The 23,437-nt window shown below is 56.0% G+C and overlaps 1 protein-coding gene and 1 pseudogene across 1 annotated transcript in view; both read left to right on the top strand.

The window, feature by feature from the left end:
- Window positions 1–23,437, top strand: part of LOC136612439 (zinc finger protein 721-like) — a 564,334-nt gene that overhangs the window by 221,675 nt on the left and 319,222 nt on the right. The gene's annotated exons all lie outside the window — the stretch shown is intronic.
- Window positions 1–23,437, top strand: part of LOC136615714 (zinc finger protein 850-like) — a 51,054-nt pseudogene that overhangs the window by 7,377 nt on the left and 20,240 nt on the right.

The raw sequence follows: 23,437 nt of genomic DNA, 5'->3' as shown, positions 1-23,437 counted from the left end.
TAGTTTCAGTCCTTGCTACACAAGGTTCCTTGGGTTTCATCTGAAGGAATTCAGGACCCATTCGTTTTACATTAGAATGGTGACAGAAGTAGCCAAGGATGGTCTTCTAGAGGCAGTGGTTCAGCAAATTGGTTGGTGGTGTTTGGCTTGCTTCAGAGGTTATTTTAGACCAGAATTGTTGCTTTAAAGAGGTTGTCCTGGATTATAAAAATATATTTTGTTTTAAAAAACAGCACCACACCTGTCCACAGTTTATATGTGATATTGTAGCTCACAATGAAGTTGAACTGCAACACCAAGCATAACCCATGAGAAGATGTGGTGCTGTTTCTGGAAGATAGAAGACAAGCTTTTCCTATCCTGGGCAACTTGTTCAACTTGTTTTTTTGTTTTAAGTTTGTTGTGCCCATTGGTTTAGCAGTTGGACCACTCTTATATCTTCTAGACGGCCAAGTTGGTGGAGTGTCACCTGGGGGAAAGAACCTTGGTTTTTGGGTTGTGGAAGCTTCAGGCAGAGGCATCAGAGGTCTCAGATTCTCATGGAAGCTGTTGGGATAAGTTGCAATATCCAAGGTCCAACTATTTTTATAATACATACTGGAGGGAATGATTGTTGCTACCCTAAGGTTTCGAAGCTGATAAATACTGTATGATTTAATCCGACTTGCAGTGGTTGCTTGTTTTTTCCTCTGAGCTGATGGTTGCATTGTAAGAGATTATTCCAAGGATGGTGTGACAAGGGGTAGTGAAGAGGGCTTGATGCACAGTTAATGCCCAGCTGGCATGCTTTGTGTGGTCTAGGTTTGGGGTTGTGGTGAGGCATTAGCAACTGGAAGGGTATAATAAACAGCTCATGAGGCAGGATGGTGTCCATCTCACAGATATAGTTTTTAGTATCTTTCTATCAGTGTTGGTATAGAGCAGGCCCTCTTCTTGATGATTAGGGGTTGGAGCCTAATGTAGTGAATCACTGTGCTCCTCCTTGGTAGAAAAGATGAGAAACATTTGCCAAATTTCGGATTCCTTGACAGCTTTGACTGCCAGGAGTCTGGAAGGTCATATAGCTTCAGGTGGAAAAAACACTGGTATATAACCTGTTTAATATTTCTTAGGGCTCATGCCCACAGACGGAGTGGGATATGCCCGCGGTTTTACACCACGGGAATCCTGTGGGGATAAACAAAATGTCGCCGCTGGCGATCACGGAAAAACATACTTCTTACTGCGCTTTTTCATGGTCTTCATTAATACTATATCAATGGAGACCTCCCGCCTCAGAAACATGCTGTAAAATAGAACATGCCGCGATTTTTTTCCTGCGGCATAAATCCGCGGCAGAATCCCGCATGTGAGGACTGAGCTATTAGGGGAACGTGGCAAAAATCAGTCCGTGGGCATTAGCCCTAAAGGATGGAACCTTGGGAGTAGCGACAGGTAGGAACCAAAGTAAAACTCTATCAGGTAAGAATGTTACGTATGGCTCTTTGGAGGATAGAGGCTAAAGCTCACCTAAACTGATGTAATAGCCAATAAAAGTCATCTTCATAATAAGAAGGTCAATATCCACTGTCTCAAAAGGTTCAAACACTAGAAGTGTTAACATAATATGTTAAGCTGAAAAAAGACATATACCCATCTATTTCAGCCTATTAGTAGAGATGAGCGAGCATACTCGATAAGGCAAACTACTCGAGCAAGTACTGCCTTATTCGAGTACCTGCCCGCTCGTCTCTAAAGATTCGGGTGCCGACAGGGGGCGGGGAGTGGCGGGGGAGAGTGGGGAGGAACGGGGGGGGGGAGATCTTTCTCTCCCTCTCTCCCCCCGCTTCCCCCTGCTCACCGTCGCAACTCACCTGTCACCCGCGCCGGCAGCTGAATCTTTAGAGACGAGCGGGCAGGTACTTGAATAAGGCACTACTCGCTCGAGTAGTTTGCCTTATCGAGTATGCCCACTCATCTCTATCTATTAGCCCCCAATGTTGATCCAGAGGAAGGCAAAAAAAACAAAACAATTACGTAGAATCTAATTTTCCTTATTTAAAGGAAACTTGTAACCTATTTTTAGCCCTATAAGCTAAGCTTATGGGCTGAAAGTAGGTGACCCACTGAGTCTGGGGATGTGTTATGTGTACTTTCCCTGTTATTCCTTTGGTGTCAGCACTGAAAGCCTGCTAAATGCATTGATCAGCGTGCCAAGTAATTTGCCTGATTTAATTTTTTGTTTAAATTGTTTAATTATTATTTAACAGCATAAATATGCAGCAAACTGTATTCAAAATTATGGCAACAATTCAACAAATACATGGCGGGCAGGTATACTCTCAGCGCCTCAGGTGTGCCGCATTAATAGTCCTTTAGCTGTGAGCTTTTTTAGGCTAGAATTAATACTTATTATATGCAACAATGGCCTGTCTGTATATAAAGGCAAAAATAGAGAAAAAAGGAAAGTATCAAGAAAGAAAGAGGGGAAGGAAGAGGGAGGGGGGGTTAGAGGGATGGGGAATGAGGGGAATATCTGAAAATGTCTGCAAAGGAGGGTGTCCACTCGCCCCCAGGTTCGTGTCCATATTGGCTCGCCTACTCCAAGAATTCTGTTCTAATTTTATAAGGAGAGGACTACTTAGCAGTACCACCCAAAGCATTGGGAGGCGAGGGATCGACTGGAAACAGGGGCGTAACTATAGAGGATGCAGGGGATGCGGTTGCACCCGGGCCCAGGAGCCTTAGGGGGCCCATAAGGCCTCTCTTCTCCATATAGGGAGCCCAGTACTATGAGTAAAGCATTATAGTTGGGGGCCCCGTTACAGGTTTTGGATGGGGGCCCAGGAGCTTCAAGTTACGCCTCTGACTGGAAAGGTAAGTATAACACTTATAACCACAGACTCCACGGGTCACCTACTTTCAGCCCATAAGCTTAAGTTATAGGACTAAAAGTAGGTGACAGAGTCTCTTTAAGGTGAAAAAAAAATCCTTCCTGACTTCAAGTCATATTGATTTGACAGGAGCGATTTCTCATAAACCTGTGTTGATATGGAGGTCCTATCTTCTTTGAATTCCTCCAGGATGGCATTTCTTAGAAACCTTTCAAACATTTTACCCACAATAGAAGTAAGACTTACTGGCCTGTAGTTTCCAGGCTCACTTTTCGACCAGTTTTTGAATATTGGCACCACATTGGCTATACACCAATCCAGTGGAACATACCTCGAGTGCTTAAATATAAGTAACAACAGTCTGTCTACTACATTATTTAATTTCCTTAGAAACGGAGCTGTATGCGATTGGCACCCGGTGATTTGTCTATTTTAATCTTTTTACACTTGTAAACTAGATCCGTCTTCAGCTGGCACAATGGTGCATTTGGAGGGTCTGGTTACTGTCATGCCAACTTTAGGCGGTTGTCCCAAGCTGTTATATTCTTCTTCCTTCAAGTGAAAAAAAAAGTGCTAAACTTTTTAGATATGACTGGAGCCTTCTCTGAAGGTTTCCATTCTCCTATTATCAACTTTTTAAAGGCTTCATCTACTTTGAAAGCCCTAGGCCCTCTAGAGGTAGACTCTGAGGCTTTATCTTGGTCAACAGCCAGGTCATAGGATCAGATGGACTTTACAAATTTTAAGTTGAACAGACATCCCGATTGAGGCGAGCAGTCTCACTTTGGGACCCTGTGTCCCACTTACCGCCGTACCCCAGTGGGACAGCCATATGCCCCGCTTTTGTCCAAGAAGGTGATTACCAGCTGGGATGTCACAGCTCCCCAGCTGGTAATCGCTTTGCAGTGCTGAGGCAAGATGCACGCACTGATGGCAGTGTGTGCATCCAGGATCTTCCTCCCCTTCTCCCCTGACCTCTTCTTTTTAGTTTTGCAGGAGAAGAGGTCAGTGAAAGAGGTGCTGCTGCAGGAGCACACACTTCCACCCGCAGCAGTGCTGAGAACCAGGAGGAGGATAAGTATGTGGATTTCAGGGGGTGTTCTATTAGTACTGCAGCTACTGTGGGAGGTCACAATTACTACTGGGGTCGATATAGGGGACACTGTTAGTGATAGTATTCCCTATATCAGCCCCAGTAGTAATAGTATTACCCCTGAGGCCACTGTAGGAGTCACCATTACTACTGAGGCAACTGTGGGGAATACTATTAGTACTGGGGCCACTGTGGTGGTCAATATTACTACTTGGGCCACTGTAGGGGTCTTTATTAGTACTGAGGTCACTGTAGGGGTCACTATTACTACTGGGGCCGATGTGTGGGTCACTATTACTACTGGGGCTGCTGTGGGGAACACTATTACTACTGAGGCTACTGTGGGGAGCACTATTACTACTGCTGCCACTGTGGGGGTCACTAATTACTACTGAGGCCACTGTTGGGGACACAATTACAACTAAGGCCCCTGTGGGGGACACAATTACAACTGAGGCCACTGTGGGGGACACAATTACAACTGAGGCCACTGTTGGGGACACATTTACTACTGAGGCCACCATGGGGGGTGCACAATTACTACTGAGACCACTGTGGGGGTTACTATTACTACTGGGGCAAATATAGGTGTCGCTCTTACTACTGGGGCCACTGTGGGGGACACTATTACTACTCAGACCTCTGCAGGGAACAATATTTCTACTGATGCCACTGGGGGTCACTATTACTACTGGGGTTGATATAGGGGACATTTTATTATTGAGGCCACTGTGGGGGTCACTATAACTACTGGGGCTGATATAGGGAACACTATTACTAGTTTAGCAACTGTTGGGGCCACTATTATTACTGGGACTGATATAAGGGACACTACTCCTACTGAGGCCACTGTGGGGGGTCACCATCACTACTGGCATGGTCAGGTGCGGCCATTACAGGCCGCTGGGAACCAGTAGCCAGGGAGCGCTGACAACAGGAAGCCTTATGGGAAGGTGAGGAGGGAGTGCCACATAGTATGAAATCAGCTGTGAAAATGCAGCTAATTGCCAGTCAATGGTTCGGATCATCATGAGGCCCCCTTCACACGATCATATGCCTATTTGTGCACACATGCGCGGAACGTTTTTGCACAATAACCAATGTTTTTTTTTTGCCTGCGCATCAGCATATTCTAGTGTACTGCCCGGCATTTTCATTTGTGTGCGGTAAACAAGGGCGCACTAATTTAAAGGGCTAATTAGTTGAATGAGTTCTAGGCGTGTTTTTTTCCAGCTTAATTACGCAGTTTATCATGCATCTCCCAGCATACTGACTTTGATGGGGACCTTCAGTGCGCAAATGTGCAGGAAAATAGAGTAAGCTACATTTTTGCTACATGATCAAAATGTGCATGGAAAATACGCGCATGTCAACAAACCCATTGAAATCAATGGATTCTATTGTCTGTGTATTCAGAATAAAGAATGTCAGTATCTGAATCTAGAAGTAAAACACTCAGAAATTAAAAAAAATAAAATCACTAGAGACCAGAAAATAGCAAAAACGGAACAAACCTTGTACATCAGAGTTTGCTCGTTCGCTTGTGCAGCATATTCATACAGGCAGATACATCGTTGGCTCATTCAGACAAGAAACCGTTCAGTTGTTCACAGTCATTGTATAAGGCCCCGTTCACACGGGCTTATTTGCGCATGAAAAATTTGCGCTCGCAATACGTAGAGAATAGAGCCCATTGGGTTCAATGGGTTCGTTCACATGCGCCTGTTTTCCTGCGCATTTCAGTTACTCCCAAAAAAACCGCAGCATGCTGCATTTTCCTAGGCACCTAAAGTCCTCATAGAAGTCAGTGGGGATGTGCGCAAAATATGCTAAAAGACGCGCAAAACACGGCGCAGAAAAAAAGAACACATCTGAAACTCATTTGACTAATTATCCATTTCAAAAGGTGCAAAAAGTACAGTAAAATATGTTCCACAAAGACACTACGCTCATGCGTGCACAAATATGCATACGCTCGTGTGAAGGGGGCCTAAGTGAATGAGAACGACTGAACGATCGTTATGTAGACCGAACGATTAGTGAACGAGCCAACGATAATTTTTATGCCTGCATAAGGCCAAATGCACACGGGCGGATTTGCATTGCAGAATCCAGAGCGGGCGTCCGCCTCCGGATTCCGCAGCAAATACCGCCCAAAGCATGCGATGGCAAAACGCAATTTCCTCTACATGAGCGGAAATAGATTGTGATTTTCTGCCCGTGGAGGAGAAATCTCAGTATGCTGCGATTCTGTGCGGATTCCACATGGACGGCTTCTGTTGAAGTCAATGGAAGCCTGTCGACTCATGGCCCTTCCGCAATCATCATTACAGAAAGGTTGCAGGATCCGCGACATTGCCTAGCGACGGTGCGGCATTAGCTGTATTGTGCATGTACGCTTGCCTGCCGGCCGCAACATCTGCAATACAGAAGAACCCGGACAGGTACGCAGGGGTCACCGGTCGGATCCTGCATGCGGAATCTGATCCGTCCATGTGCATTCGGCCTTACACGAACGACACGCAAGAGGTGAACAATTAGCGTTCGTCGTTGGCCGTGTTTAGACGGAACAATTCTGCTCGTTTGAACGATTTTCTTGAACGACAATCGTCTGTGTAAAGGGGCCATAACCGTACAACCCCGCGGATCGCATTTGTGACGTCATTTAAAATGCCTCTTGATCACTGCAACAATATCCGTAGCATGTTCCCTCGTCCTGATCCGCAGCACCCAAGTGGTACGCCCTACTTTCACACCTGCACCCCTGGTTCCGCTTACTTGCTCTGTTTGGGGAGCAGGAAAGGTGAATCTCCATGGGCAAATGGCTCCAACTCAGGACGGAACTAAACAGCTTCGAACGGCCCCCTTTGATTATAATGGGGTCCACCAACTTTCCGCCCAGCTGTCCCACTTTTGGACATGCAGCGCTTTTTCTTCTGGTTCTGCCGTTCCTGCGGTCCGGCTGTTTCCTTGCCCATCGCCGATGAAACCGGTACTTCATGACGTCTCCAGCTCTGCCTATTGGAAACAGCATACGCTCCCAGCGTCACTGCACTTGTGCCGCCTTGCGCATGCGCGATGACTCTTGCCTGGCGAGACGGATGACTGCTAAGCTCCGCCCCTCATGCACTGATCACATGATGGTGACATCACACAGGTCCTACTGCAGTGTAGCAGGTTCTGGTCCCTGCTGATCTCTCAGGTAAGAGGCGGCGGAGGGTCTTGTGGGGAGGTCAGACACGTTCCATGTGGTTATTACAGAGGACTTGTAGTGCAGTGGATGGCGGTGATGGATTGGGCGGTGGTGAGTAGTGGATAACGCGGGGCCGATAATCTATGGCGTTTTACAGCAACAAGAAAGTGGATGAGATTTTACCAAATATTCTCCACGCGCTACAAAAAAACGTAGAAGCTATGTGAGGCCTAAGAGCCCCTCCGAAGGGTCATGTGGTCATCTGGGAAACACACAGGTTTCTGCTCCCAAAACCGGATGAAAACGTAGCCGTTAATAAAACCACAGGCTATACAGCGCACATGTCGGACACAAGGCCCGCGACGATCCCAGTCCACCTCGTTTTATGTGGCCCGCTGGCCGTGCATCACAATAACAGGCATTATACTCACCTGCCTGCAGCCACTGCTGGTTGTGTGACCCCTGACCTCTGCCTATCGGTGTCTGCGCCGATGTGAGTGGTCAGCGGTCAGACAACCAGCAGCGGCTGCCGGACGGAAGCTGCAGGCTGGGTGAGTGTAAAGCCTGCAGGGAAACTTCCCGGCCAGTAGAAGGGTTGCTAATGGCCTCTGGCCAGGCAGCATCCCTGGGACTAATGGAGGGATCACTATTACTACTGGCATGGATATCACACAACTGAAAGAAGCCGTGCAAAACTGAAAAACATGGAGGGAGCTCAGCTTTAGGGTCACTGAGGGTCGGGAACGACTAAACAGCTAACAACAACAATATTACCACAGGGGCTACTACACGGGACACTTAGTGCTACAGCCACTACGGGGGACACTGTTACTACTTGGGGCCATCACGGGGGACACTGTTTGGATTGCACCCGCCACAGGGGGACACTGCTGGACTGCACCCGCCACGGAGGGACACTGCTTAAACTGTGTCCGCCACAGGGATACAGTGTTTGGACTGCGCCCGCCTCGGGGGGACACTGTTTGGACTGCGCCTGCCTCGGGGGGACACTGTTTGGACTGCGCCTGCCTCGGGGGGCACTGTTTGGCCTGCGCCCGCCTCGGGGGGCACTGTTTGGCCTGCGCCCGCCTCGGGGGGACACTGTTTGGACTGCGCCCGCCTCGGGGGGACACTGTTTGGACTGCGCCCGCCTCGGGGGGACACTGTTTGGACTGCGCCCGCCTCGGGGGGACACTGTTTGGACTGCGCCCGCCTCGGGGGGACATTGTTTGGACTGCACGCGGCTCGGGGGGTCACTGTTTGGACTGCGCCTGCCTCGGGGGGACGCCGTTTGGACTGCGCCTGCCTCGGGGGGACGCCGTTTGGACTGCGCCTGCCTCGGGGGGACGCCGTTTGGACTGCGCCTGCCTCCGGGGGACGCCGTTTGGACTGCACCTGCCTCGGGGGGGACACTGTTTGGACTGCACCTGCCATAGGGGGCACTATTTGGACTGCACCAGCCATGAGGGACACTGTTTGAACTGCGCTTGCCACGGTGGGCACTGTTACTACTGGGGCCAACACTGTGAACACTGTGTAGACTGCATCTACTACGGGGAACACTGAACTGCGCCTGCCATGAAGGACACCATTTGGATTACGCCCGCCACAGGGGGAAACTGGCTAGCGCTTGCCACCGGGGAAGCTGTTTGGACTGGACCTGCCGCCGGAGATGCTGTTTGGACTGCACCTGCCGCCGGGGTACGCTGTTTGGACTGGCCCTGCCGCGGGGGGCGCTGTTTGGACTGGGCCTGCCGCGGGGGGCGCTGTTTGGACTGGGCCTGCCGCGGGGGACGCTGTTTGGACTGGGCCTGCCGCGGGGGACGCTGTTTGGACTGGGCCTGCCGCGGGGGACGCTGTTTGGACTGGGCCTGCCGCGGGGGACGCTGTTTGGACTGGGCCTTCCGCGGGGGACGCTGTTTGGACTGGGCCTTCCGCGGGGGACGCTGTTTGGACTGGGCCTTCCGCGGGGGACGCTGTTTGGACTGGGCCTTCCGCGGGGGACGCTGTTTGGACTGGGCCTTCCGCGGGGGACGCTGTTTGGACTGGGCCTTCCGCGGGGGACGCTGTTTGGACTGGGCCTGCCGCGGGGGACGCTGTTTGGACTGGGCCTGCCGCGGGGGAAGCTGTTTGGACTGGGCCTGCCGCGGGGGACGCTGTTTGGACTGGGCCTGCCGCGGGGGACGCTGTTTGGACTACGCTTGCCGCGGTGGGCACTATTTCTACTGGGGCCACCACAGGGAACACAGTGAAGACTGCGTCCGCCATGGGGAACACTAGAGTGTGCCTGCCATAGAGAACACCATTTGGACTACGCCCGCCACGGGGGGCACTGTTTGGACTGCGCCCGCCAAACAATCGTTATGTAGACCGAACGATTAGTGAACGAGCCAACGATAATTTTTATGCCTGCATAAGGCCAAATGCACACGGGCGGATTTGCATTGCAGAACCCAGAGCGGGTGCCCGCCTCCGGATACCGCTGCAAATACTGGCCATAGCATGCAATGGCAAAACGCAAATTCCTCTACACAAGCAGAAATAGATTGTGATTTTCTGCCCGTGGAGGAGAAATCTCAGTATGCTGCGATTCTGCACAGATTCCGCATGGACGGCTTCTGTTGAAGTCAATGGAAGCCAGTCGACTCATGGCCCTTCCGCAATCATCATTACAGAAAGGTTGCAGGATTTGCGACATTGCCTAGCGCTGGCGCGGCATTAGCTGTATTGTGCATGTACGCTTGCCTGCCGGCCGCAACATCTGCAATACAGAAGAGGCTGGACAGGTAAGCAGGGGTCACCGGCCGGGCACAGGATCGGATCCTGCATGTGGAGTCTGTTCCGTCCATGTGCAGTCAGCCTTACATGAACGATGCACAAGAGGTGAACAATTAGCGGTCGTCGTTGGCTGTGTTTAGACTGAACAATTCTGCTCGTTTGAACGATTTTCTTACACAGAGGATTGTCGTTCAAAGGGGCCATAACCGTACAACCCCGCGAATCGCATTTGTGACGTCATTTAAAATGCCTCTTGATCACTGCAACAATGTCCGTAATATGTTCCCTCGTCCTGATCCGCAGCACCCAAGTGGTACGCCCTACTTTCACACCTGCACCCCTGGTTCCGCTTACTTGCTCTGTTTGGGGAGCAGGAAAGGTGAATCTCCATGGCCAAATGGCTCCAACTCAGGATGGAACCAAACAGCTTCGAACGGCCCCCTTTGATTATAATGGGGTCCACCAACTTTCCGCCCAGCTGTCCCACTTTTGGACATGCAGCGCTTTTTCTTCTGGTTCTGCCGTTCCTGCGGTCCGGCTGTTTCCTTGCCCATCGCCGATGAAACCGGTACTTCATGACGTCTCCAGCTCTGCCTATTGGAAACAGCATACGCTCCCAGCGTCACTGCACTTGTGCCGCCTTGTGCATGCGCGATGACTCTTGCCTGGCGAGACGGATGACTGCTAAGCTCCGCCCCTCATGTACTGATCACATGATGGTGACATCACACAGGTCCTACTGCAGTGTAGCAGGTTCTGGTCCCTGCTGATCTCTCAGGTAAGAGGCGGCGGAGGGTCTTGTGGGGAGGTCAGACACGTTCCATGTGGTTATTACTGCAGTAATGGGAGAAATCTGCTGCAAACTGCATGAAGGCCACAGAGGACTTGTAGTGCAGTGGATGGCGGTGATGGATTGGGCGGTGGTGAGTAGTGGATAACGCGGGGCGGATAATGTACGGCGTTTTACAGCAACAACAAAGTGGATGAGATTTTACCAAATATTCTCCATGCGCTACAAAAAAACGTAGAAGCTATGTGAGGCCTAAGAGCCCCTCCGAAGGGTCATGTGGTCATCTGGGAAACACACAGGTTTCTGCTCCCAAAACCGGATGAAAATGTGCCGTTAATAAAACCACAGGCTATACAGCGCACATGTCGGACACAAGGCCCGCGACGATCCCAGTCCAGCTCGTTTTATGTGGCCCGCTGGCCGTGCATCAAAGTAACAGGCATTACACTCACCTGCCTGCAGCCACTGCTGGTTGTGTGACCCCTGACCTCTGCCTACCGGTGTCTGCACCGATGTGAGTGGTCAGCGGTCAGACAACCAGCAGCGGCTGCCGGACGGAAGCTGCAGGCTGGGTGAGTGTAAAGCCTGCAGGGAAACTTCCCGGCCAGTAGAAGGGTTGCTAATGGCCTCTGGCCAGGCAGCATCCCTGGGACTAATGGAGGGATCACTATTACTACTGGCATGGATATCACACAACTGAAAGAAGCCGTGCAAAACTGAAAAACATGGAGGGAGCTCAGCTTTAGGGTCACAGAGGGTCGGGAACGACTAAACCGCTAACAACAACATTAATACAGGGGCTACTGCGCGGGACACTTAGTGCTGCAGCCACTACAGGGGACACTGTTACTACTTGGGGCCACTGTTTGGATTGCACCCGCCACGGGGGGACACTGCTGGACTGCACCCGCCACGGAGGGACACTGCTTAAACTGTGCCCGCCACAGGGGTACAGTGTTTGGACTGCGCCCGCCTCGGGGGGACACTGTTTGGACTGCGCCCGCCTCGGGGGATCACTGTTTGGACTGCGCCCGCCTCGAGGGGACACTGTTTGGACTGCGCCCGCCTCGGGGGGACACTGTTTGGACTGCGCCTGCCTCGGGGGGACACTGTTTGGACTGCGCCTGCCTCGGGGGGACACTGTTTGGATTGCACCCGCCACGGGGGGACACTGCTGGACTGCACCCGCCACGGAGGGACACTGCTTAAACTGTGCCCGCCACAGGGGTACAGTGTTTGGACTGCGCCCGCCTCGGGGGGACACTGTTTGGACTGCGCCCGCCTCGGGGGATCACTGTTTGGACTGCGCCCGCCTCGAGGGGACACTGTTTGGACTGCGCCCGCCTCGGGGGGACACTGTTTGGACTGCGCCTGCCTCGGGGGGACACTGTTTGGACTGCGCCCGCCTCGGGGGGACACTGTTTGGACTGCGCCCGCCTCGGGGGGACACTGTTTGGACTGCGCCCGCCTCGGGGGGACACTGTTTGGACTGCGCCCGCCTCGGGGGGACACTGTTTGGACTGCGCCCGCCTCGGGGGGACACTGTTTGGACTGCGCCCGCCTCGGGGGGACACTGTTTGGATTGCACGCGGCTCGGGGGGTCACTGTTTGGACTGCACCTGCCTCGGGGGTACGCCGTTTGGACTGCACCTGCCTCGGGGGTACGCCGTTTGGACTGCACCTGCCTCGGGGGTACGCCGTTTGGACTGCACCTGCCTCGGGGGTACGCCGTTTGGACTGCACCTGCCTCGGGGGGACACTGTTTGGACTGCGCCCGCCTCGGGGGGACACTGTTTGGACTGCGCCCGCCTCGGGGGGACACTGTTTGGATTGCACGCGGCCCGGGGGGTCACTGTTTGGACTGCACCTGCCTCGGGGGTACGCCGTTTGGACTGCACCTGCCTCGGGGGTACGCCGTTTGGACTGCACCTGCCTCGGGGGTACGCCGTTTGGACTGCGCCTGCATCGGGGGGACGCCGTTTGGACTGCACCTGCCATAGGCGGCACTATTTGGACTGCACCCGCCATGAGGGACACTGTTTGAACTGCGCTTGCCACGGTGGGCACTGTTACTACTGGGGCCAACACTGTGAACACTGTGTAGACTGCGTCTACTACGTGGAACACTGAACTGCGCCTGCCATGAAGGACACCATTTGGATTACGTCCGCCACAGGGGGAAACTGGCTAGCGCTTGCCGCCGGGGACGCTGTTTGGACTGGACCTGCCGCCGGAGATGCTGTTTGGACTGGACCTGCCGCCGGAGATGCTGTTTGGACTGGGCCTGCCGCCGGGGTACGCTGTTTGGACTGGGCCTGCCGCCGGGGTACGCTGTTTGGACTGGGCCTGCCGCCGGGGTACGCTGTTTGGACTGGGCCTGCCGCCGGGGTACGCTGTTTGGACTGGGCCTGCCGCCGGGGTACGCTGTTTGGACTGGGCCTGCCGCCGGGGTACGCTGTTTGGACTGGGCCTGCCGCCGGGGTACGCTGTTTGGACTGGGCCTGCCGCCGGGGTACGCTGTTTGGACTGGGCCTGCCGCCGGGGTACGCTGTTTGGACTGGGCCTGCCGCCGGGGTAGGCTGTTTGGACTGCGCTTGCCGCCGGGGTACGCTGTTTGGACTGGGCCTGCCGCTGGAATTCGCTGTTTGGACTGGGCCTGACGTAGGGCTACGCTGTTTGGACTGGGCCGGCCGCCGGGCTACGCTCTTTGGACTGGGCCTGCCGCTGGAATACGCTGTTTGGACTGGGCCTGCTGCAGGGCTACGCTCTTTGGACTGGGCCTGCCGCCGGGCTACGCTCTTTGGACTGGGCCTGCCGCCGGCGATGCTGTTTGGACTGGGCCTGCCGCTGGGGGTACGCCGCTTGGACTGGGCCTGCCGCGGGTGGTACGCCGCGTGGACTGGGCCTGCTGCGGGGGGTACGCCGCGTGTACTGGGCCTGCCGCGGGGGGTACGCCGCGTGGACTGGGCCTGCCGCGGGGGGTACGCCGCGTGGACTGGGCCTGCCGCGGGGGGTACGCCGCGTGGACTGGGCCTGCCGCGGGGGCTACGCCGCGTGGACTGGGCCTGCCGCGGGGGGTACGCCGCGTGGACTGGGCCTGCCGCGGGGGGTACGCCGCGTGGACTGGGCCCGCCGCGGGGGGTACGCCGGGTGGACTGGGCCCGCCGCGGGGGGTACGCCGGGTGGACTGGGCCCGCCGCGGGGGGTACGCCGGGTGGACTGGGCCCGCCGCGGGGGGTACGCCGGGTGGACTGGGCCCGCCGCGGGGGGTACGCCGGGTGGACTGGGCCCGCCGCGGGGGGTACGCCGGGTGGACTGGGCCCGCCGCGGGGGGTACGCCGGGTGGACTGGGCCCGCCGCGGGGGGTACGCCGGGTGGACTGGGCCCGCCGCGGGGGTACGCCGGGTGGACTGGGCCCGCCGCGGGGGGTACGCCGGGTGGACTGGGCCCGCCACGGGGGACACCGTTTGGACTGCGGCCGCCACGGGGGACACCGTTTGGACTGCGGCCGCCACGGGGGACACCGTTTGGACTGCGGCCGCCACGGGGGACACCGTTTGGACTGCGGCCGCCACGGGGGACACCGTTTGGACTGCGGCCGCCACGGGGGACACCGTTTGGACTGCGCCCGCCACGGGGGACACCGTTTGGACTGCGCCCGCCACGGGGGACACCGCTTGGACTGCGCCCGCCACGGGGGACACCGTTTGGACTGCGCCCGCCACGGGGGACACTTTGGAATGCGCCCGCCTCGGGGGGACACTGTTTGGATTGCGTCTGCCACGGGGGGTCTCTGTTTGGATTGCGTCTGCCTCGGGGGGACACTGTTTGGACTGCACCTGCCAAAGGGGACACTATTGATACTGCACCCGCCATGAGGGACACCGTTTGAACTGCGCTTGCCACGGTGGGCACTGTTACTACTAAGGCCAATACTGTGAACACTGTATAGACTGCGTCTACCACGGGGAACACTGGACTGCGCCTGCCATGAAGGACACCATTTGGACTATGCCCGCCACAGGGGGATACTGGCTAGCGCTTGCCGCCGCGGACGCTGTTTGGACTGGACCTGCCGCCGGGGACGCTGTTTGGACTGGGCCTGTCATTGGGGACGCTGTTTGGACTGGGCCTGTCATTGGGGACGCTGTTTGGACTGGGCCTGACGCGTGGGTACGCTGTTTGGACTGGGCCTGCCGCCGGGGTACGCTGTTTGGACTGGGCCGGACGCCGGGGTACGCTGTTTGGACTGGGCCGGACGCCGGGGTACGCTGTTTGGACTGGGCCGGACGCCGGGGTACGCTGTTTGGACTGGGCCGGACGCCGGGGTACGCTGTTTGGACTGGGCCGGACGCCGGGGTACGCTGTTTGGACTGGGCCGGACGCCGGGGTACGCTGTTTGGACTGGGCCGGACGCCGGGGTACGCTGTTTGGACTGGGCCGGACGCCGGGGTACGCTGTTTGGACTGGGCCGGACGCCGGGGTACGCTGTTTGGACTGGGCCGGACGCCGGGGTACGCTGTTTGGACTGGGCCGGACGCCGGGGTACGCTGTTTGGACTGGGCCGGACGCCGGGGTACGCTGTTTGGACTGGGCCGGACGCCGGGGTACGCTGTTTGGACTGGGCCTGCCGCGGGGGAAGCTGCTCGGACTGCGCCCGCCACAGAGGCCGCTGTGTGGACTGCACCCACCACGGGGGACACTGTTTAGACTTCGCTTGCCACAGTGAGCACTATTTCTACTGGGGTCACCACAGGGAACATTGTTTAGACTGCGTCCGCCATGGGGAACACTAGAGTGCGCCTGCTATAGAGAACACCATTTGGATTATGCCCACCACGGGGGACACCGTTTGCACTGCGTTCGTCACGAGGGACACCGTTTGCACTGCGTCCGACACAAGAGGGACACCGTTTGCACTGCGTCCGTCACGGGTGACACAGTTTGCACTGCGCCCACCACGGGGGACACCGTTTGGACTGCGCCCGCCACTTGGGACACCGTTTGGACTGCGCCCACCACAGGGGACACCGTTTGGACTGCGCCCACCACGGCGGACACCGTTTGGACTGCGCCCGCCACGGGTGACACCGTTTGGACTGCGCCCGCCACGGGTGACACCGTTTGGACTGCGCCCGCCACGGGTGACACCGTTTGGACTGCGCCCACCACGGGTGACACCGTTTGGACTGCGCCCGCCACGGGGGACACCGTTTGGACTGCGCCCGCCACGGGGGACACCGTTTGGACTGCGCCCACCACGGCGGACACCGTTTGGACTGCGCCCGCCACGGTGGACACTGCTTGGATTGCACCTGCTTGGGGGGGGACACTGTTTGGACTGCACCCGCCGTGGGGAACACTGTTTGGAATGCGTCAGCATTGGGTAGACACTATTTAGAATATGCCTGCCTCGGGGGGGCACTGTTTGGACTGCGTCTGCCTCGGGGGGACACTGTTTGGACTGCACCCGTCACGAGGGACACTGTTTGAACTGCGCCTGCCACAGCAGACGCTGTTTGGACTGCGCTTGCCATGGTGGGCACTGTTACTACTGGGGCCAACACTGGGAACACTGTGTAGACTGCATCTACCACGGGGAACACTGGACTGCGCCTGCCATAAAGGACATCATTTGGACTATGCCTGCCACAGGGGGATACTGGCTAGCACCTGCCGCCGGGGACGCTGTTTGGACTGCACCTGCTGCCGGAGACGCTGTTTGGACTGGGCCTGCCGCCGAGGTACGCAGTTTGGACTGGGCCTGCTGCCGGGGTACGCTGTTTGGACTGGGCCTGCCGCCGGGGTACGCTGTTTGGACTGGGCCTGCCGCAGGGGTACGCTGTTTGGACTGGGCCTGTCGCCGGGGTACGCTGTTTGGACTGGGCCTGCCGCCGGGGTACGCTGTTTGGACTGGGCCTGCCGCCGGGGTACGCTGTTTGGACTGGGCCTGCCGCCGGGGTACGCTGTTTGGACTGGGCCTGCCGCCGGGGTACGCTGTTTGGACTGGGCCTGCCGCCGGGGTACGCTGTTTGGACTGGGCCTGCCGCCGGGGTACGCTGTTTGGACTGGGCCTGCCGCCCGGGGTACGCTGTTTGGACTGGGCCTGCCGCCCGGGGTACGCTGTTTGGACTGGGCCTGCCACGAGGGCCGCTGTTTGGACTGGGCCTGCCACAGGGGACGCTGTTTGGACTGGGCCTGCCACGGGGGACGCTGTTTGGACTGGGCCTGCCACGGGGGACGCTGTTTGGACTGGGCCTGCCGCGGGGGACGCTGTTTGGACTGGGCCTGCCGCGGGGGACGCTGTTTGGACTGGGCCTGCCGCGGGGGACGCTGTTTGGACTGGGCCTGCCGCGGGGGACGCTGTTTGGACTGGGCCTGCCGCGGGGGACCCTGTTTGGACTGGGCCTGCCGCGGGGGAGCTGCTTGGACTGCGCCCGCCACAGAGGCCGCTGTGTGGACTGCACCCACCACGGGGGACACTGTTTAGACTTCGCTTGCCACAGTGAGCACTATTTCTACTGGGGTCACCACAGAGAACATTGTTTAGACTGCATCCGCCATGGGGAACACTAGAGTGCGCCTGCTATAGAGAACACCATTTGGATTATGCCCACCACGGGGGACACCGTTTAGACTGCGTCCGTCTCGGGTGACACCGTTTGGACTGCGCCCACCACGGGGGACACCGTTTGGACTGCGCCTGCCACGGTGGACACGGCTTGGATTGCACCTGCTTGGGGGGGGGGACACTATTTGGACTGCACCTGGCGTGGGGGACACTGGTTAGAATGCGTCAGCATTGGGTAGACACTATTTGGAATATGCCTGCCTCTGGGGGACACTGTCTGGACTGCGTCTGCCTCGGGGGGACACTGTTTGGACTGCACCCATCACGAGGGACACTGTTTGAACTGCGCCTGCCACAGGAGACGCTGTTTGGACTGCACTTGCCACGGTGGGCACTGGTACTACTGGGGCCAACACTGGGAACACTGTGTAGACTGCATCTACCACGGGGAACACTGGACTGCGCCTGCCATAAAGGACATCATTTGGACTATGTCCGCCACAGGGGGATACTGGCTAGCACCTGCCGCCGGGGACGCTGTTTGGACTGGACCTGCCACCGGAGACGCTGTTTGGACTGGGCCTGCCGCCGAGGTACGCTGTTTGGACTGGGCCTGCCGCCGGGGTACGCTGTTTGGACTGGGCCTGCCGCCGGGGTACGCTGTTTGGACTGGGCCTGCCGCCGGGGTACGCTGTTTGGACTGGGCCTGCCGCCGGGGTACGCTGTTTGGACTGGGCCTGCCGTCGGGGTACGCTGTTTGGACTGGGCCTGCCGCCGGGGTACGCTGTTTGGACTGGGCCTGCCGCCGGGGTACGCTGTTTGGACTGGGCCTGCCGCCGGGGTACGCTGTTTGGTCTGGGCCTGCCGCCGGGGTACGCTGTTTGGACTGGGCCTGCCGCCGGGGTACGCTGTTTGGACTGGGCCTGCCGCCGGGGTACGCTGTTTGGACTGGGCCTGCCGCCGGGGTACGCTGTTTGGACTGGGCCTGCCGCCGGGGTACGCTGTTTGGACTGGGCCTGCCACCGAGGTACGCTGTTTGGACTGGGCCTGCCGCCGGGGTACGCTGTTTGGACTGGGCCTGCCACTGGGGTTCGCTGTTTGGACTGCGCCCGCCACGGGGGACACTGTTTGGACTGCGCCCGCCACGGGGGACACTGTTTGGACTGCGCCTGCCACGGTGGACACTGCTTGGATTGCACCTGCTTTAGGGGGACACTGTTTGGACTGCACCCGCCACGAGGGACACTGTTTGGAATGCGTCAGCATTGGGTAGACACTGTTTGGACTATGCCTGCCTCGGGGGGACACTGTTTGGACTGCGTCTGCCTCGGGGGGACACTGTTTGGACTGCACCCGTCATGAGGGACACTGTTTGAATTGCACCTGCCACGGGAGATGCTGTTTGGACTGCGCTTGCCACGGTGGGCACTGTTACTACTGGGGCCAACACTGGGGACACTGTGTAGACTGCATCTACCACGGAGAACACTGGACTGCGCTTGCCATGAAGGACATCATTTGGACTACGCCCGCCACAGGGGGATACTGGCTAGCACCTGCCGCCGGGGACGCTGTTTGGACTGGACCTGGCGCCGGAGACGCTGTTTGGACTGGGCCTGCCGCTGAGGCACGCTGTTTGGACTGGGCCTGCCGCTGAGGCACGCTGTTTGGACTGGGCCTGCCGCTGAGGCACGCTGTTTGGACTAGGCCTGCCGCCGAGGCACGCTGTTTGGACTGGGCCTCCCACCGGGGTAGGCTGTTTGGACTGGGCTTGCCGCCGGGGTAGGCTGTTTGGACTGGGCCTGCCGCCGGGGTAGGCTGTTTGGACTGGGCCTGCCGCCGGGGTAGGCTGTTTGGACTGGGCCTGCCGCCGGGGTAGGCTGTTTGGACTGGGCCTGCCGCCGGGGTAGGCTGTTTGGACTGGGCCTGCCGCCGGGGTAGGCTGTTTGGACTGGGCCTGCCGCCGGGGTAGGCTGTTTGGACTGGGCCTGCCACAGGGGTAGGCTGTTTGGACTGGGCCTGCCGCCGGGGTAGGCTGTTTGGACTGGGCCTGCCGCCGGGGTAGGCTGTTTGGACTGGGCCTGCCGCCGGGGTAGGCTGTTTGGACTGGGCCTGCCGCCGGGGTAGGCTGTTTGGACTGGGCCTGCCGCCGGGGTAGGCTGTTTGGACTGGGCCTGCCGCCGGGGTAGGCTGTTTGGACTGGGCCTGCCGCCGGGGTAGGCTGTTTGGACTGGGCCTGCCGCCGGGGTAGGCTGTTTGGACTGGGCCTGCCGCCGGGGTAGGCTGTTTGGACTGGGCCTGCCGCCGGGGTAGGCTGTTTGGACTGGGCCTGCCGCCGGGGTAGGCTGTTTGGACTGGGCCTGCCGCCGGGGTAGGCTGTTTGGACTGGGCCTGCCGCCGGGGTAGGCTGTTTGGACTGGGCCTGCCGCCGGGGTAGGCTGTTTGGACTGGGCCTGCCGCCGGGGTAGGCTGTTTGGACTGGGCCTGCCGCCGGGGTAGGCTGTTTGGACTGGGCCTGCCGCCGGGGTAGGCTGTTTGGACTGGGCCTGCCGCCGGGGTAGGCTGTTTGGACTGGGCCTGCCGCCGGGGTAGGCTGTTTGGACTGGGCCTGCCGCCGGGGTAGGCTGTTTGGACTGGGCCTGCCGCCGGGGTAGGCTGTTTGGACTGGGCCTGCCGCCGGGGTAGGCTGTTTGGACTGGGCCTGCCGCCGGGGTAGGCTGTTTGGACTGGGCCTGCCGCCGGGGTAGGCTGTTTGGACTGGGCCTGCCGCCGGGGTAGGCTGTTTGGACTGGGCCTGCCGCCGGGGTAGGCTGTTTGGACTGGGCCTGCCGCCGGGGTAGGCTGTTTGGACTGGGCCTGCCGCCGGGGTAGGCTGTTTGGACTGGGCCTGCCGCCGGGGTAGGCTGTTTGGACTGGGCCTGCCGCCGGGGTACGCTGTTTGGACTGGGCCTGCCGCCGGGGTACGCTGTTTGGACTCGGCCTGCCGCCGGGGTACGCTGTTTGGACTCGGCCTGCCGCCGGGGTACGCTGTTTGGACTAGGCCTGCCGCCCGGGTACGCTGTTTGGACTGGGCCTGCCGCCGGGGTACGGTGTTTGGACTGCACCTGTCACGGGTATCAGTGTTTGGACTGCGCTTGCCACAGTGGGCATGTTACTACTGGGGCCACCACAGACAACACTGTGTAGACTGCGTCTGCCATAGCGGACACTGTGTGGACTACACCCACCACGGGGGACGGTGGACTGTACTCTCCAAATGGGAACTCTGGACCATGTCCACCATGTGGGGAAAACTGTTTGGACCACGCTTGCCACGTGGGGACTTTGTTTGGACCGTGCTTGTCACGGTGGACAGTGTTTTTGACCAAGTCCACTACGGGAACACTGGACAACACCTGCCATGTGTGGACTCTGTTTGGACCATGCTTGTCACAGTGGACACTGTTTGGACTGCGTCCACCACGAGGGGGCACTGTTTAGACTGCGCCCGCCACATGGGGACTGTGTTTGGACTGAGCTTTCCACGGAGACTCACAAAAACCTTTGTTCAAGATTTGGTATTTCTAGTTTTATGCTACAGAAGAAAGACAAAGCTGCATTCTTTGAAACAGGCCTCTTGTCTTCTGTTTGATATAGATATTTTCTGCAGAACATTCCAACTGTTTCTCCTAAAAGAGTTTCTGTGTATTCCAACCAAAAATTCTTTAAAGCGCAAATAATAATAAAATAGCTTAAGACAAAATGGTTAATACTTTTGTCATTTCCCTGACATGGCCCACCTACCTCCATTCACAGTAATATAGAACAATAGGGATGTCCATATTGCGAATATCCCTTTAAAATATATAGTGAAGGTTCTCAGGACCTATTTCTTTCAATCCTCAATAAATGAAGTTCTGTATTACACACATGATGATATTTCCTGTATGAAACGTGGTACTTGGGCCGAGGTCGCGTGTTGCCCTCGGGAAGGGGACTGGTGAGTGCAGCCGTGACCCATGACAGCTTTACCCTCCCAGCTCCTCCGTGTGGGCCTCGTGTCCTGAGTAGACCCTCTGGGTTACCACACAAGCGTCTTGCAACTTCCATAAACTACAATGGAGAAAACTGCATGCTTAGAAGGAAACTTCTTACTCATATTGTCCTTTCAGGAGCACAAAATGGGTGTCAAGGGACCCCATTTTCCTGATGTATGGAGGACCCAGTGATAGCTTCGCAGTACATTGTTAGTACTTGCTCTTTCCTTCAACTGAGGTATCTGTCACTTCTCTTTGCTACATATAAGCACAAGCATACAGACAAGCATTTATGTCACAGGATAGTTGGGGGCTTCATGAAATAGAATTGCAGCCCGCATGAGACCCATAGCCTGTAGTTTATGCACCCCTAATTTAGAGTCTCTCCTGTTTTTATAAAGGTGCTGACAGTACTAGAACCCTCCAGTTCATCCAGCTTTCTCTTGTTTATATCTAAAAAGGTCAGTTTCCTGAGTGACCCACCAAGGATGGACAAAGACAGGAAAGAGATTACCAAAAAAATATTAAACTTCACCTTGGAGATCATCTACCTGCTGACCGGAGAGGTAAGCTTTTTTAAATTTCTATCATCTTTATTGTATTATGTAACAAGTCAGACTAAGGGAAGAGAAAATCCATTATAGGAAGTAATAGGAACAATCCAGTGTCCTGTATAACGGCTTCTAGACCTTCCAAGTGAGGGAGAACTAAAGAACTGAACAGCAGAGAATGTGAAGATCGGCCACCAATATGGTCAGTTCTGTATGGTGGTAACCAATGAGCTAATAGTAATGTTGTAAGAGCAATTAGAATGGTAAGTAAGCTTGTTGTTGGCGAAGGAAAGGGCAGCCAGTAACCAGCAGGATCACATATGCATGGTGCTTTAAGAAATCTGGATCCATCTGACCAGGTGACATTTTTCCGCTGCTCAGTGATATAATTTTTGCACTCATTTGCCCACTGGAGTCTGTTTTTCTTGGACAGCAATGGTGCTCAAAGTGTCCCTCTGCTGTTATAGCCCATCTGTGCTAAGAAACGAGGAGTTGAGCATTTGGATACGTTAGTTGGATGAAAGATGAAAATGATGAATTGGTTAAGAATAATGTTGAGAAGGCCATACTTTTAAATTCCTATTTTGTATCTGTTTTCTCTCAGAAAGTAGATGGAACATCAACTGATCTTCCCTGTGCTATTGGGGGAATAAAATAATGTAGGCTATCTGTAAGCAGAGAGATGGTGAGGGAAGACATAGCTAACTTAAATGAATTCAAGTCTTCAGGTCCAGGGTAACAGAGAGACTTGAATTCTTTTAAGTAAAATATTTTCCAACGTTGCTTCTAACCTTAGTTTCTTCCCTCCTTTTAACATATATGTAAAGATTTCTATCATGTTCCCTCTTTCCATTCCTTATCCCAGGTTATATAGATTAACTTTTTTAAGTCTTTCCTGAGCAGTTTTATGTGCTCTTCGACCATTTTTCTATCTTGTCTTTGGACTCATTCTATTTGGTCAATATCTTCTTGTAGGTGAGGTCTCCGAAACTGCACACAGTATTAGAGATGAAGTCTCATTAGAGCTCTATACCACGGAATCACAATTTCACACTTTCTACTGATGGAGGAATACTGGGTTCAGTCCTCTACATGTCTCTCTCCATACACAGGATTACACAATAGTGAAGAAGACATCGGGTGACGGTGCAACTCCCAACAGCCATCTCCATGAGTCAGGAGGATGGAGCAGGAGCCAGAGCCCCATCACAGAGGCTCCTCCTCACTTACCAATACATGAGCAGAAGATCCTAGAACTTACCAACAAGATCACTGAGCTGCTGACTGGAGAGGTGACACTGCTGGGAATGCTGGGATATTATACAGTAACAGCACTAGAGGTGTCTGGGTAATGACGGTATCATTGTGTTGTCAGGTTCCTATAAGGTGTCAGGATGTCACTGTCTATTTCTCCATGGACCAGTGGGAGTATATAGAAGGACACAAGGATCTGTACAAAGACATCATGATAGAGAACCACCAGCCTTTGATATCACAAGGTATGAAGATATAGATACTGTACATATTTTTATAATCTAATTATTTGTCGGCTTTATTTTTTAAAGACTTGGC

Source organism: Eleutherodactylus coqui, chromosome 1, assembly GCF_035609145.1.
Source record: "Eleutherodactylus coqui strain aEleCoq1 chromosome 1, aEleCoq1.hap1, whole genome shotgun sequence".
Classification (NCBI taxonomy): Eukaryota; Metazoa; Chordata; class Amphibia; order Anura; family Eleutherodactylidae; genus Eleutherodactylus; species Eleutherodactylus coqui.
The sequence above is the reverse complement of the archived record's forward strand: the minus strand, read 5'-3'. Positions and strand labels throughout refer to the sequence as shown.